The sequence below is a fragment of the Stegostoma tigrinum genome, chromosome 31 (assembly GCF_030684315.1).
Source record: "Stegostoma tigrinum isolate sSteTig4 chromosome 31, sSteTig4.hap1, whole genome shotgun sequence".
Taxonomy (NCBI): Eukaryota; Metazoa; Chordata; class Chondrichthyes; order Orectolobiformes; family Stegostomatidae; genus Stegostoma; species Stegostoma tigrinum.
The window spans coordinates 24,640,743-24,656,892 of NC_081384.1; the positions used below are offsets into that span (position 1 = coordinate 24,640,743).

General features: G+C 39.5%; 1 protein-coding gene across 10 annotated transcripts in view; it reads right to left on the reverse strand.

Annotated features, from left to right (window-relative positions):
• LOC125466230 (acid-sensing ion channel 2-like) overlaps positions 1-16,150 on the reverse strand; it is a 1,220,788-nt gene that overhangs the window by 422,945 nt on the left and 781,693 nt on the right. The window lies entirely within an intron of this gene.

The window sequence follows — 16,150 nt, forward strand, 5'->3', positions numbered from 1 at the left end:
CATCCATCCAGCCTGCACATCTTTGAACTGTGGGGGGAAACCAGAGCACCCATGCAGACACAGAGAGAATGTGCACACTCCACACAGACAGTTGCCCAACGGTGGAACCGAACCAAGGTCACTGGCACTCTGAGGCAGCAGTGCTAACCACTGAGCCACCGTGCCAAAGCAAATAGTGAATGAGAATAACCAACCCTCTTCCAATTCTTTGTTTCCCTTCATGGAAAATAGGAACAAGATGAGGTCATTTGGTCCCTCAAGCCTGCTCTGCTATTCAAAAAGAACACGGCTGAACACAATTCCTCACATCCACTTTCCTCGCCTTTTCCTGGATTGCTTGATTCTCCTATTGATCAAGTACCTATCTGTCTGAGCCTTAAATATATATAAAGAGTCTGACTCCAAGGAGTTCCAAAGATTCTCAACCCTCAGAGAAGGAGTTCCTCCTTATCTCAGTCTTAAATCGATACCTTTCAGAGAAGGTGTTCCACTTTATCTCAGTCTTAAATCAATGTCCATAGCAGAGTCTAAGGCCAGAGGGCATAGTCCCAGAATTACTTAACTAAATAAATGGTGGTTTCCTACATAAATAAACCTTGTCAGTATATTCTGTAAGCCTGAGTTAATCCGATAGAAGTATCACAGATTTTAAGTAACTTGATTAATCTTTCACTTTTGTGATGACATCAGAAGTAATGTGGTTAGAATATGAGCAAAATTCTCAAATGGCTAGCGACATAAGGGCAATATACCTGCAATAAAAAGGTGGTTCAATTAGATATGTGCATTTAAACAAGCGTGGGTTTAAAATAGGGTTCACTCAGGGATGTGGGCTCAAATTCCAGACTCTTCAACCAAAAAGGCCAAGGTTTCTGTTCTGAAGAAGGGTCTCGACCCAAAACGTCAACTTTCCTGCTCCTCTTATGCTGCTTGGCCTGCTGTGTTCCTCCAGCTCTACGCTGTGTTATCTCATCTTCGATGGCAGGAAGTCAGTGGCAGGGCTCAAATGAGCCAAATGGCCTGTTGCCACACTGTAGAGGTTCTTAAAAAAAGGGTAAAGAACCCAGCTCTCCTTTTTCTATTCAACATGGTCACAGATATCAATGACACAACACTGGAAAAGGTGGGACATGAAATCTGGTCTTCTGACACAGAGGTAGGAGTCTACTACTGTGTTACAAGAGGCGCTGATCAGAGCCCAGCATATTTTAAACATATATATCCAGAGGTGCTCTTATGTACAACTAAACTTTTCTTTACCCCCAGTCACCAAATTGCCCATGGTTTATTTTCATCTATTAACCACCAGGCTGTAAATTACCTGTGTTCTCCAATTTATTAGTTTACATGCAAAGTGTGTAAGGATGATTGAAGATCATTAAATATTATGGAGAGGTAGAGAGAGAGATAGAGAGAGGTGTCTAAATGAAAAAGGCATTGAAAGGGGCCACATCCAGCTCTTTGCATTTCCTTTTTTTCCTTCTTTTCCCTAAACACAAAGCTTTCTTTTTTCGAATATAAATGCTCTCACACACAGCTAAGCAACTTTCCACCACAAAAACCATCATGACTCTTATGTTCTTTTTGTTCTTGTTTCTAAACATCAATCGCCAGTAAAACAACAGAACCTAGCCTTTTGGTAAAATCAATTTGTTCAGAGTTGTTATTACACACCTCTAGAACAGGTGGGGTTTGAACCCAATCCTCCTTGTTCAGGGGTAGGGACACTACCACTGTGCCACAGGAGGGCCAAAGTCATACAACCAGCTCTGGGTCAGTTCTTGTTTACCCATTAAGGGACCTGCACTTCAAACACTGACACAAAACCCAATATTGTGCCATCAATCTAAATGAGGCAAAATGTCATACCCAAGATTTTGCGGGGTATTTTTGTGAACACTTTTGCAGGCAGTAATTCCTGTAATGGGGAATATCAACCCTGCCAGTAGAGATAGAATACTCTTTCTGCTGAGGAGCTGGAAAATCTATCCCTGCGTCTTATGCTAGGATTGGCCTCACTATTTGATTCTGCCTCGTTTGAATCAGGCAAACTTCTCCAATTTCATCATTGTTGTACTTTAAATAACAATCTCTATTTCAGGTTGAAACAAGTATTCAGTGAATCATTTGCACCTCATTAGAGAACAAATACCCCAATCTAGTTCTCATGTATGGAATCATATGACAAATTCAATTGAGGATCCTGAGGTGGTTTTGTTGAATCTCTGCAATTAGTAGGGAAACACAACTGAGGTTTTGAGCATTGTTGACATGCTGTTGAATTTTTCATTTGGTACTTATCAGGACAGATGCAAGACAGCAACGTTTAAAAGAAACAGCAACTTACACTGCCTGTGGGAAGGATGCAGATTCCTTGCTCAGTAGTCACAAATTCATCAATGCATTTCATTGAAAATGCCCATGGAACTAGTCCCCCACACAATTTTGTTTTTCGTTCAGAAAAGGTACAATGCTTTGTCATGTTCTTGTCTTGCTTTCTCGATGAGAGTATGTTCCTGTGTTGTCTGGGAATAAAAAGCTTCCTCAATGGCTTGTTCACTTTCTTTTCTTCCTTACATATTTACCCTGCTCATTGCTCCTCCATATTGAGCCCATTAGTAGTGAACCCACCATTGACTGGGACATGTCCATAAAGTCCATCACCAATTTCTACAGTTGCACCATTGAAAGCATACTGTCCAGGTGCAGAACAGGCTGGGATGGCAACTGCTCTGCCCAGGACCATAAGAAACCACAGAAGGCGGTGTGTACATCCCAGACCATCGCAGAAGCCAACCTTCCATCCATGGACTCTACTTACACGTCTCGCAGTCATTGGAAAGGCAGCCATCATCAAAGACCCATCACACTCTGGTAATGACCTCCAACAACCTCGCCCATCGAGCAGAAGACACAGGAACCCGAACACACTCAATCAGGTTCAAGAACAGCTTATTTCCAGCTGTTACCAGACTATTGAGTGGACTCTAGCCTCAAATAATGTAACCTGTAATGTAACCTGGAAGCCTCAAAGTCTTTTTGAACTGTGCATCCATTGCTTGTTGTGATCTGCCTGTACCACTCGTCAACAAAGTCTTTCACTGTATTTCAGTACACGTGACAATAAAATCAAAAGCAAAATCAAAGAAAATGCTCTTCAGAGATTCTAACCCTTCTACTACAGGGAGTGACTTTTCTCCAATTGGTCACATGGTTGTTTTGTTTTCCCCGAGTACTGGAAAATGAGTAATTTTATGAGTCTGACAGTTAATCTAAATTGTTTGTCAGTGTAATTCATGGCGCTGCGCATTCAGATTTGTTTCGCAAGGGTTGTCTAATTACAGAATCATACCTAAACACAACATAGTGTTCTGTGCTTTGTAAGTACAGGCTAGTTTAGTACGGTCAGTACCCTACCTCTTGCAGCTAAACAAAAGAATCAAGGAGATTCATGGGTAATATGGTAACATTGCTATAACTTAGGTCTGTGCTTAACAACCTCTGTGTGCCTTCCTAATCATTAGCAAACATCTGGTTGCCTGCACCTACATGCCAAAGTTTGAGATAATGCTGGAGAATCCAACATAGTGCTACAAAGATTAAAAATAGGAACACAGCACTGATTTCCTTCCGATTACTTGTAATAGGACTTATTTGAATTGGCAGGTTCAAGTTTAACACTGTGTTTAGCAGTCATTATAGAGAGAATGCACACTGAAGCGTTAAGGTTACTGCTCTCACCTTGTTTTATGCTATTAAGTAATGTTGTTTACCTAAGTAGCCTGACTAACATAACGTAATTATCTGTCAATGACGTATGTGTGTAGCATAGTTGAGAAATGATTATGTCTCTGAAAATAAGAAACTAAAACAGTTGAAGACTGAATTTTGGAAACTTAAACATAATACTGTTAGTAATGTCACTATTATGCGTATTCATAAGAAATTACCCATAAGAATGAGTGGTCATGAAATTCTGTGTTGTATCCAAACTCATTTAGCTTTAACCAAATGATATAACTTAGATCATTGTGCTTAATCTACAATGGTAGATCTTTAAAACTGCAATAGATCTAAACCAAAGATAATGGTGCACAATCACTAGTTATTGAAGAAAATCAAGTGACAATAGAATCTAATCCAACTTGGATCTGAATAATGTTTCCAGTGAATTTTAGGATTTAACTTGCACAGAACCAATCTCTAAGTCTTTTGATTAATGAACAGGGATAAAGGAATAAAAACTCTGAGATGCATAGTGAGGCAGTGCTCTTGCCACTCATTTGTCCTCACTGCAGCACCATCCAAAGGTGAGAAATGGAATTATGTAAAAACTGATGTTATAAAGTGGAAGTTGATGCCCACCCCCTCTGAAAACTAACACCAAAACACCTAAACAGGAGCACATTGCCCTATAATCTGTGAAAGTCATGTGAAAAATGGTGTGACCCACCTAATGGCAACTTCTGGTGGCTAAATAAAATAAATCCGACACTCGCTTTACAAACAATAAGTAACAATTTACTTATCTAACTCTAACCGTGAACATATTAACTAAACTATTAACAAATCGAATAAATCCCTTTTAACTATTAATTATTCCCAAATAAAACAAGATTCTAATGGTATGCTGTTCCAATAAATACAAGTCCCACTTATATGAAATATAAATAGAAATTAGTCTCAAAATTATAGTTGGGTTATAAGTTTTCCAAATGCTCTCTGCTTTCTCTGTCGATTCTTCTGTTGGGAATATTTACCAGTTATGCCATGGGTGCCTTTAGATGATGCTTTGTCTAAGACATATAGGAGTCTATGGAGAGCCAATAATTCTCTCTCAAGAGCTGAGGGTTGTTAATTGTAGCGAATGACAGTTAACTCTCCCATCCTTGTCCAAATGCCCCCTTCTTTTATACCCTTGATGACATTTTAACTTCTTACAATAGAATTGTTCCCATGTTGTCAAACCCACTAGATTTATAGTTAATTGGTTTTTGGTGTCTGAGCGCCTAGTTCAAATTGATTGGCTAAATTTAAAAACTTGTTTCCTTGGTAAAACTGCTGCTGGGCCTGATAACTGTATGGCATTTCGATACTAATGTTTCAATTCGGATACTCTTTCTGTACTTGCAAACTTTCAAGGTGATGCTCACAGATATCCATTTAAATCTCTAAGCATAGAAAAAGCACATCATCTTTTTAAAGGGATCACGTAATGCTCCCTGCTCCCCGCCCCCCCCGCCAGCATTTCACTAAATTCTAACTTGCTGCCTCCCAGTCCACAAGGATTCTACCCAACTTTGCAACAATGGGCTCATGGACAGTTGAATGGAATGTCCTTGGGGAGTTTTGGTACTGCCAAACTGTTGGGAAAAATGAATGAGGAAGCCAAGAAGCTGATCTCGCCAAAGGCCAAACTTTTTTCAGCTCCTTCAATTCTAAAGACGAGACACATCAGATTTGAAATGGTAACTTTGCTTCTCTCTCCACAAATGCATCACAATGGTTGCCATGGCTAAGTTATTTGCCTGTGACTCTCAGGATGATTTGGGAGATGAAGGGTTAAATGATGGAGTTGTGTGGGAAGATGTGGCGCTCAGAACAGGCATTCCACCCCCCTTTTTGTCGTAGTCTTCAGTGTCCATTGTATTGAGGATGATGCTAAACTGCCACTTGTGTGAGGTACAAATGAAATCCCAGCATGTTCTGGCAATGGCAATTACCTCTATGGTTGGTGAGTGCACAATAGTGCAAGCTCAATGTGATGGACACAGGGTGTTTACATAACAAGGTGAGTAGCAGAGAATTAAGTAACACACTAGGCTTCACAGAAGCAAATAATTCATGAAACATCCTGAAATTAACACTAAGTTGATGTCTGGTAAAATTTAGCTCTATACCTTCACATTGTGAACATGCTGCATTAATGTTCCAAATGGAGAACTCTCTTTTTTTGCATTCGATAGAAAGATTTAATATCTGCAACATATCTGCAACATGTCAATCTCTCCAGAATCCCTCCTGTGCAAAAGCATGTCACTTGGCTTATCGAGTCTGCACCATCTGAACAGCATCCCACTCGGTCCCATCTTCCTACCCTCTCCCTGTAACCCTACATTTTCTATGGCTAATCTATCTAGTCTGCACATCCCTGGACACTTTGGGGCAATTAAACATGACCAATCCACCTAAGCTGCACATCCGTGGACTGTGGGAGGGCACTGGAGCACCTGGAGGAAACCCACACAGATACTGGGAGAACATGCAAATTCCACACAGACAGTCACCCAAAAGTAGGATCAAATACGGGTTCTTGGTGCTGTGGGGCAACATTGCTAACCATTGAGCCACTGTGCCACAGAATTCGAATTTACAATGTCTACAATTTGTGTATTTTACTTATCATTAAGAATGTTATAGTTTACAGATTAAAGAAATACAATAAACCTTATTATCCAGTATCTATGTGAACAGGAGTGTGCCGGTTAATCAAATATTCTGATTGGTCAAGAGGTCCATGTGATGAATGTAAAAACACACACTAAGTAATAGAAAGGTAATGCATGGAGTGTATACACCACTGCTGTACTTTCTTTACAGTATAACTCACTTAATTAGTGATGCAACTTTGTCTTAAATAAACTTACTGGCAGAAAGCCTCTCACTTGCACCCTCATCTGACTGTTCAGACATCGCAGTAGATCAGTGTTTGAGGAGAAATTGACTTGAAATTGAATTAACAGCTAATATATCATGGAGCCATTCAATTGAACAGCATGTACAATTAAACTGAGGTAAATAAACTGAACATTTAATAATTGGATCGAATAATACAGCAAACATCACAGTATTAGAGGTATATAATTTTTGCGTGTTTATCAAGAGCGCCAGTTCATGAGATGCCAGTTAAAACAAAATATGCTGTGTATACATGCAGAGGTGAAAACCATAACCCCTAACGTGGGTTTTCTCTACTAGAGAAGAACAGTCCAGGAATATATACACTATAATTTTAGGGGTCTCGTGGTGCAGTGGTAGTGCTTCTACTTTTGGACCAGAAAGGCAGGGTTCAAGTATCATTTGCCTTGGAGATATATCTGAATTTTTTTTTAAAAAAACCTATGCTATAATTTGAAATTAACATCAGTTTAGATGAAGGAGCTCATTCAGCCGTAGAACATGACCTTCAGTAGATACCTACTGACCTCAACATTACCAAAATATCCATGAGCTTCTTGAATGATTCTGGAGATTTTTGTCTGCACAATCCCACCTTGGAAACCAGATATTCATCTGCGAAAAAGCATAATCCTTCTTGATGCTAGTACAGAAATTGCCTTTGACTTACTCCTTTTGTCCATAGTAATGGTTTAATTTGAAATAATGCTCAAGTATAACTTGAGTATTTCACTTAATAGCTTTCACACTTTAAAAGACTGTTTACCATTTCTCTCCTGTAATGGATGAAGAGTGTGCTAAATTTAACTCCTGGAGTGATAAGGCAGAATCTCATGGGGGTTGAGCCTTGTTACCATAGTACCAAAGAGCTAGGGATACCAACCAGCTGTTGTTCACAGTCTCCAGACTGATGAAATATCGAACCAGTCTTATTGCAATTGAAGTAGTAAGAAAGAGGTGCCAAACTATCATCTAACTGCATCTTGAGCATTGGAGCCTAACAAACTCAGGCAAGCTCCAACAGTGAACTTGCAGGTAAGCCTGGGAAGACATATCAATGCAGACAGCAGGGTGAAGTACAGGGAGAGGACTGGCCCATAATATTCATGTCGGAGGGTTGCGGGGGGGGGGTGCCTGTGCAAATTCTTATTGCTCCAGCTGCCCAAAAGTAACCACCACGGTGTGGGGAGGGACACTGTGATATTTTTGTTGGGTCTGTAATCTGGGGACTCAGGCTAATTTCCTCCACTAACTCAGAAGTTGCACGATGCCAGGCTATAGTCCAACAGGTTTATTTGAAATCACAAGCTTTCGAAGCACTGATCATTCATCTGACGCAATGTTTGACACGAAGGAGCGGTGCTCCAAAAACTCCCAGGCCACTTTCAACCGGGCAGGTGTGCGGAGTTGGAAATTTTCCCAACTCTGTGCTCCCAGCCTGGGAGTGAAAATTCAGGTCCAAGGATTAGCTTCTGTGACTAGAGATGAATATTGCACTCTTGTTGCAGATTTGGCACTGCATTACTTCAACACAAATACTCCACCGATTTGCCAATATAACTAGGGATTCTGTTTTCTTTGTTGACCACTGCATTTAATAATTGCATGATGCATTTGAGTCCATTGCGCTGGCCAATTTGAAACCACTGATTCAGAAACTTTTATTGATTTATTTTATAATCTGCAAGACTTACATTGTGAAAGCACTTTCATAACTGATGCCACATTGTTCAGTAACATGTAAACAGAGGAGGGTTTCCTCCTGAGAAATACAAATCTCAATGAACAAATGTAACAGAATGCATCAAGCTAACTTCCATAGACAAAACTGTATGGGCAATACTAAGTATCAACATATGATGTATTGAAGTGGTAACAGACAGGTTAAATTTCCCACTCCTCTAAATTTTGATCTGAACTTTGTCACTTTGGAAGTTACTAAAAAGATGATCAGCTATCTCCTACGAAAGAGAAGGAAGATTAAGTTACTAATTTGTTTGCACTGGACAGGCTCAGTTAAAACAAGTTTAATATCCAACAGATAGACTAGTACTTGGCAATTCTGAGCTCATGAGGGGAAAGCACACAATTTGTCACCTACTAATCAAATAGTGAACTGTAAGAAAACACTAGAAATGAATTTAATCAGAATACTTTCAACAAGTTCACTGGAAGGAAAAAGGAATTCAGAAATATGGAAAATCTGTGACAAATATTATGTGCTGGAACATTGACTAGAACATTTGTCACAACTATACAGCTTTATTCTTTTGCATTTGCATTTGTCAAAAAGCATTATTGGATCTAAGGAATGTTATTTACATCAACCATTGATTCCAGTTGGAAACCACACAATCAAGACTTGTCACGTAGAGATATTCATCTGTGTTAATGAGGTTTAGGGCTTTCCTAACATGTACATTCATTAACAGATCATTTTTAAGCAATTTCTAAGACAAAAAATGAATCATTTAGGTATTTTACACACTTCAGGAGCAATCGCAGAGAATTTTGCTGACTGCTGGTCTTAATTAGGCACCAAACAACCGTTTTTCACCTGACAAAGATGTTGTCAATTTGGTTACACCCAATAAACCATTGACAACAGACAAACTTGTACACTGAATGACTACATGTTAACGAAAGTCAGAAGTCACACAACAACAGGTTTATTTAAAATTACAAGCTTTTGGAGGCAGCCCCTTAGGTGCAGCGAGAGAGAGAGAGAGAGAGAGAGAGAGAGAGAGAGAGAGAGAGAGAGAGAGAGAGAGCACAGACACGATATTTGTTGGCAGAGAGATCAAGGCTGAGTGATCAAAAGATCATACAACTCGTGGAAGTGGAGCGTGGAATCATAAGTGTCCGCAGGTGACTAAGAGTGTTAGACGGTGAGCAAAGTGTCATCAGTTGAAGAGCCAGCAAAGAGATGATCTATAATCTGATCAAATGAGGCAGAGACTAAATTACAAAAAAAAAACAAAAATAAGGTGGTGCTGGAGACAGACAAAATTACTGGAATAAAATGATAGGTATAAGAGTCACATGCCAAGAATCTAACAAAGAAATAAGAAATTCTAAACGGTACAAACTAATTAAGGTAAAAAGATCAGAACTATTTATCAAGGTGATGGCATCAAAACATGACAGTAAAGAAGATTTTCCTTTTACTTTAAAGAAGTATGATGGGGTCATGTGCAGTGCAACATGAGCCCAAGATCGCACTTGAGGCCATCTTTATGGGTGCAGGACTTTGCTATCAGTCTCTGCATGGCGATTCTGTGTTGTTGTGTATCTTGAAGTCTGCCTTGGAGGATTTTTATCCGAAGCAATACTACAACTCATCTGCTTCACCCTTGACCACAACGTCTTCACTTTCAACAATCAGCTCGTCATCCAGATACACAGAAAGTGATGGGTACCAAATGTGCATCCCAATACGCCAACATTTTCATGCATGGGTCTGAGCAAGACTTCTTCACTGTGCAGGACCTCCAAACAATGCTATACACCAGATACATTGACAACCTTTTCTTCCTTTGGACTCATGGCGAGGCATCACTGAAAAAACTACATAGCGATATCAACTAGTTTCATTCCATCAGACTTATTATGGACTACTTTTCAGAATTGGTCTCATTCTTGGACACATGCATCTCTATCAGGGATGGACACATCAGTACCTCATTCTACTGCAAGCCCATGGATAACCTCACGGTGCTGCACTTCTCTAGCTTCCACCCTAAACATTTTAAAGGAGCCATCCTCCACAGTCAAGTTGCCAATTCTGACGTGCCACAGCGAAAAATTGCAATGACCACCTCAAAACACAGACATAGGATATGACCGATAGAGTACACTTCATTGTCGAGTACTTCACTGGAGAAACAATGCTGTGTTCTCCACAGCTTTCAACATATCAATGATGATGAGCATCTTGCCAAGATCTTCCATTTGCACAGTGAGGAAGATTATCAGAAATTGCAGCGGGGTCTTGTTCAGATGGGGAAATGGACTGAGGATTTGGTTAAGGATTCCCAGGGTTGGGGAATCGAGGACGAGAGGGTATCAATTTAAGGTGAGAGGGGAAAGAATAATGGGAACCTGAGCGACAACATTTTTACACAGAGGATGATATGCATATGGAATGAGCTGCCAGCAGAAGTGGTTGAGGCATGTGCATTAACCAAATTTAAAAGGCATTTGGACAAATACATGGATAAGGAAAGTTTGGAAGGATATGGGCCAAGGGAAATGAAGTTAGTGTGCATGGACATTTTGGTTGGCATGGGCCAGTTTCGGGTGAAGAGCCTGTGTCTGTGCTGTAGGGCTCTATGATTCTATGCCAACCCTGTCATGGCAAACTCTGCAAGGCATGTCAGATAGTCAACACAGATGCTACCATCACACTTGGCAACACCACCCAACATGTGCACGGCAGATACTCAGATGATTCAGCCAATGTTGTCTGTCTCATATGAGGCAGGCAAGGATGCCCAGAGGCACGGTATGTTAGCGAGACCATGCAGGTGCTATGACAACGGATGAATGGACACCACGCAACAACTGCCAAATAGGAATGTTCCCTCACAGTTGGGAAACAGTTCAGCAGTCAAGGATATTTGGCCTTCGATCTTCACGTAAATGTTCTCCAAGGTGGCCTTCGAGATATACAACAATGCAGAATCGCTGAGCAGAGACTGATAGCCAAGTTTCATACCCATGAAGACTGCCCCAACTGTGATCTTGGGGTCATATCGCACTCCATGTGACCACCCCCCAACACTGTTCTGTATCTGTAAAATCTTCCTTACTGTCCTGTTTTGACGCCATCACCTTGATAAATTGTTATGATGTCTCTACTTAATTATCTTGGACAATTTTGAATTACCTAGTACTTTGGTTAGGCCCACGGCATGCAACTCTTATACCTATCATGTAATTCCAGTCATGTGGTTTCTCTCGAGCACCACTTTATTTTCGCATTTTTTTGCATGTATCTATTTGCCTCCTTTAATCACATTTACATCATCCTTTTGCTGGTTATTCAGCCGTTGACACATTACTCACTGTCTAACATTCTTGGTCACCTGCAGAGAGTTATTATCTGACACTCCACTCACACCAGTTGTATGATTTTTCAATCCCTTTGCCCTTTATCTCTCCTGCCTTTAAGTCTATGTCTGTGTGCTCTTCTCTCTCACTGCCCCTGATGAAGGAGCTGCACTCCAAAGGTTGGGCTATAACCTGGTGTCGTGTTACTTCTGACTTTATCTACCCCAGCCCAACACCAGCACCTCCACATCATGGCTAAATATTGGAGACTCAGTGAAGAAAACAGTGTACAAAATGGCTACAACATACAGTCCATGATACCTCACTATGATATAAGGGCATTAATGAATGCTAATGAACACCCCACTGTCTCACATCCTTCAGGCTACAACAAGAGGTGGATGCAACATCTTTTATTCTAAAAAATTGTTTTGCAAGGAGATCAAATTGACGTGCTATATTTAGGTAATGAGTAAGAGTGGATGTAAATATGCAATAGAACACACAGAAGCTCTCACGATGTCACTTAAAAATACTTTCAATTACTGCTGGAAAATATGAAGCATTTTTACAGACATATTCTAATCTAGTGGATCGTCGGATTTCCTGACTTATTTAGAATGTGCATTAGTAACTACAGAATACACCATTTGAAAACTTAATTCCAGCCAGGTGAAGATTGACATATTTGGGTCACATAAGAATATGTAATTTTTAATTCTATAACTGATAGAGTACTAATTCAACCAAGTGGAAGGATGGAAATATTTCAAAATATTGGCTGCATAAAACTGATTTAAAAATAACTTCCTAAAGAGGAAATCAGATAAGTTTCAGAACAGAAATAAAAAATGGACAGTTTCTGCAAACACGTGGCATAAGACATACTTGGAAAAACCTATCTGTCGTCTGGCATTCACCGTAGGACCAAACATTCCACAGTTCGAATGTCAATGCAGTCTACCAACAAACAGCTTAGGGATTGTATGTACTTACTGCACTGCCTCAGGGTAAAGCTGTACAAAACAAAATTCAGGATCATAGCCAACTCTGGTCTAAGGGCAGCTAATTACAATTAATTAGAATTAAATAGTCAGTATGCTATTAAAATATCAACCACTATATTTCATTTAACTGTACAAAATTCCCAAAGATGATATTTATTAATGCTCATACTCTTATTAAGCAACTTGATTTGACATCTGCCCATTATTTCCTGCGAGGTCCCTTTACTGCGTTGCACCGTGTTAGTACACATCCAAATGTAGACACTCATTCACAGATGAATGGCTACCTGAAAATACACCGAAAGAGACATTTGCAGTGATTTCCCGCTCCTACCCTTCTGTACCTCAAATGAAAAATGGTACATGAAGCGTGAATCCAGAAGTCTCAGCAACCACTATTTTTATAGGTGGGGAAGGAAGGAAAAGGAATGGTTGCACTTCATTTCACAGAGGAAGCTGTACATATAGGACCACAGCTTCTGTTGGTCTGATGTAATTTCCACCAGTGAGATGTTGAAGATATAACTTGTACAATTTAAACAATGTTGGAGAAGGTATAAATTTACAACAGTTCTTTAGTGGTATGGTACCATCTCAGGGAAATAAGATACCTTTTGGATATGGTCCTGTGACACTTTTGGGAGTGGTAAGGTGTCCATTGAGAGAGGTCCAGTGTCCTTTGAATTATTTAAAGTAAACATGAATGCTTATAAAAATCAATACATTCATAGAAACTGTCTAAGGAAGTTATTAAGGTATTTCAAATCTAAAATTCTTTAAAGATTGAAAACTGTCTGTATTGCTAAAAAGAATATTGCTTGCTATTTTACTCTGTTGGCATAAACCTGAGGACTTAGTGCTGCATTACATATGGAACATGTTTTGCTGGGTTGGGTTTATAAGGCTGGAAATTGTCTCAGCTATGTGTTCTGACCAACACTCTCTCTGACGAATATGGTTGCACAGCTTCTCCAGGAGTCTGTATGTGCCCACTGATGCAGTAACACACTGACTTCCAGTTTTGACAGCCGCTGAAATACAGCGACTTTGTAGATCCAAATAAAAAAAAATACAAAATTAGGTGGAGTTTAGATCCTTCCCAGGAACAAAAATTCAAGCTTTAATTTTGCTCCTTTTCCTCCACTGATTTCTATGCAGAAAATCTAACTCAATTCAATGAATGTTCTTCATATTTCACTTACGGTATATGGTTCACAATTCCACCATAATAAGGCTTACCTTGTCAGTACAAGCCCAAGTTTTATTTAATATCCTATTGCAGCTGTCGTTATGGTTCAATTGGCAGGTAAACTCACCAACGTCTAGCTAATACATCAACACAAGAAAGGAAGTAAATCTAATCCTGATTTGTGCTAACTGTGTTGAGTAACTCAGTTGATGTGCCATAACACAGTAATAAATTGTAAAAAAAGGTCATATGTCCATCTCTAACTTCGGTGAAATTGGCAACTCTGACAATGCCATAACTGAGGCAAAGCAAATATAGAACATGTGAGACTTCATGGTGTACGATGACAGAGGAATTCCTATCTGCATTGGAAAGCTGTGCTAATAGTTGGCTCTGCCAACCATTTCATCACACTTCTATTTTACACTCAAAATGACTTTATGGCTAAAATTAATATCTCCCAAAATATTTTAATGCTGAGTTTTTCCACTTAAAATAATGTTAGAAACTACATATAACTAATAAATATCTGGGAGCCTGTCGCATAAAATCTGACTTTGTAGGGCAGGTATAGCATATTAAGCAGTTGTAACATACGTTATACAGAGCTGTTTTGAATTGTGCTATGTTTTCTTTAGCATTCATAAAAGGCTATCATTCGCTGAATTATAATGGAAGTCATTTTGTTATCAAACAGTTTAATTATTGAGTTAATATTCTAATATCTCATCTTATCATTCAAAGCTAAAGCATTTTCATGAGCTCAGCAGGTTGTTACTTGTTTAGCTGTAATCTATGAGAAAAATGAATGAGGTGTGACCTGAATTTGATGCTCTGTTTTGTTATTATTTTGCACTGGCTCACTCAGATTAATAAATGTTGGACACCTGCTTCTGTCTTTGAAGAGTACAAAACATCTCAGGCCTTGTCACATGCTGAGCATGTGAAACTCACATGCCCATGGGAGATAAATGACATAGAAAATCTTTAGATGATTTTGTTATTCTAGCTATTTAGTAAAGCAGCTTTGAACATCTCTCATGCTTATTGTCACTTTTATTACAATTTCCTCACAAAAGTGTGGAATACTGAAACTCATGTCTTCAATGCTCGAATCTGAGACAGTTTTGTAAAGAATTTCATAATGGGAAGCTACAGAATTGAGGCTGTTGAGAATTTAACAATGATCTGTTTAAATAGGAGCTGTAAATGGAACATTTAATAATAAGCCGAGAATAGCTTTCATAATGTGTTTTTCAAAATGCACTGAATGGATTGGATTTTTCTTTACAACTTACAACATTGCGGGAAGGGTTCTCATCAACTTGATCAATCTTTTCCATTTTGCTGAGCTTTAGTCGCAGAATATTGCTGGCTTGAGCTATGAGATTCCAGCAATCCCAGCGGAGGTTGCCGGAAAACAGAGTCAGCCTCAGAAATACGATGCCCGACCTAGAGGAAACTCAGGACTTGATTTTTAGACTGTCATTTTACTCACACCATTACTCCTGCTGTGAATTTCCTATATGTGAATGGAGTGCATTGAGGTCCAGAACTGAAGAAGAAATCCATCATATGCACCTTTAACCAGGTCATCCAGTTACCTCATTCATCATCCTGGTTTTATTCCTCTTCCCCTTCTTGGAAATGTATTGCTCTGTTGCACCCAAATCATTTCCTCTTTAACAACAAGCCACTGGTCCATTAAAATTGGTGCCAATTACCAAGTTATCAATTCAAAACCTATTGAATTTGATGCCTCTGGAATTAATTATTTACAGTTGGGGTTACATCTTGTCCTTTTCTGTAGTTAACCTAATCCTTATCATAAGGAGAACAACATAGCGGCTCAGTAGTTAGCACTGCTTCCTCACAGCACCAGTGACCTAGGTATAATTCCAATCTTGGGTGACTGTGTGAAGTTTGAACATCCTGTGTGTGGTTGGGTTTCCTCCGGGTGCTCTGATTTCCTCCCACATTCCAAAGATGTGCATGTTAGGTGAATTGACCATGCTATATTGCCTGTAGTGTCCAGAGATGTACAGCCTAGATGGATTATCCTTGAGAAATGCAGGGATAGAGTACGGGGTGTTTTGGGGTGAGATGCTCTTCAGAGGATTGGTGAAAACTTGATAGAACACAAAGCCTCTTTCTGCATTGTAGGAATTCTATGATAACATAAATACTGTTCCCCTCTAATGTTCCACAAACTCATTGCCTAGAA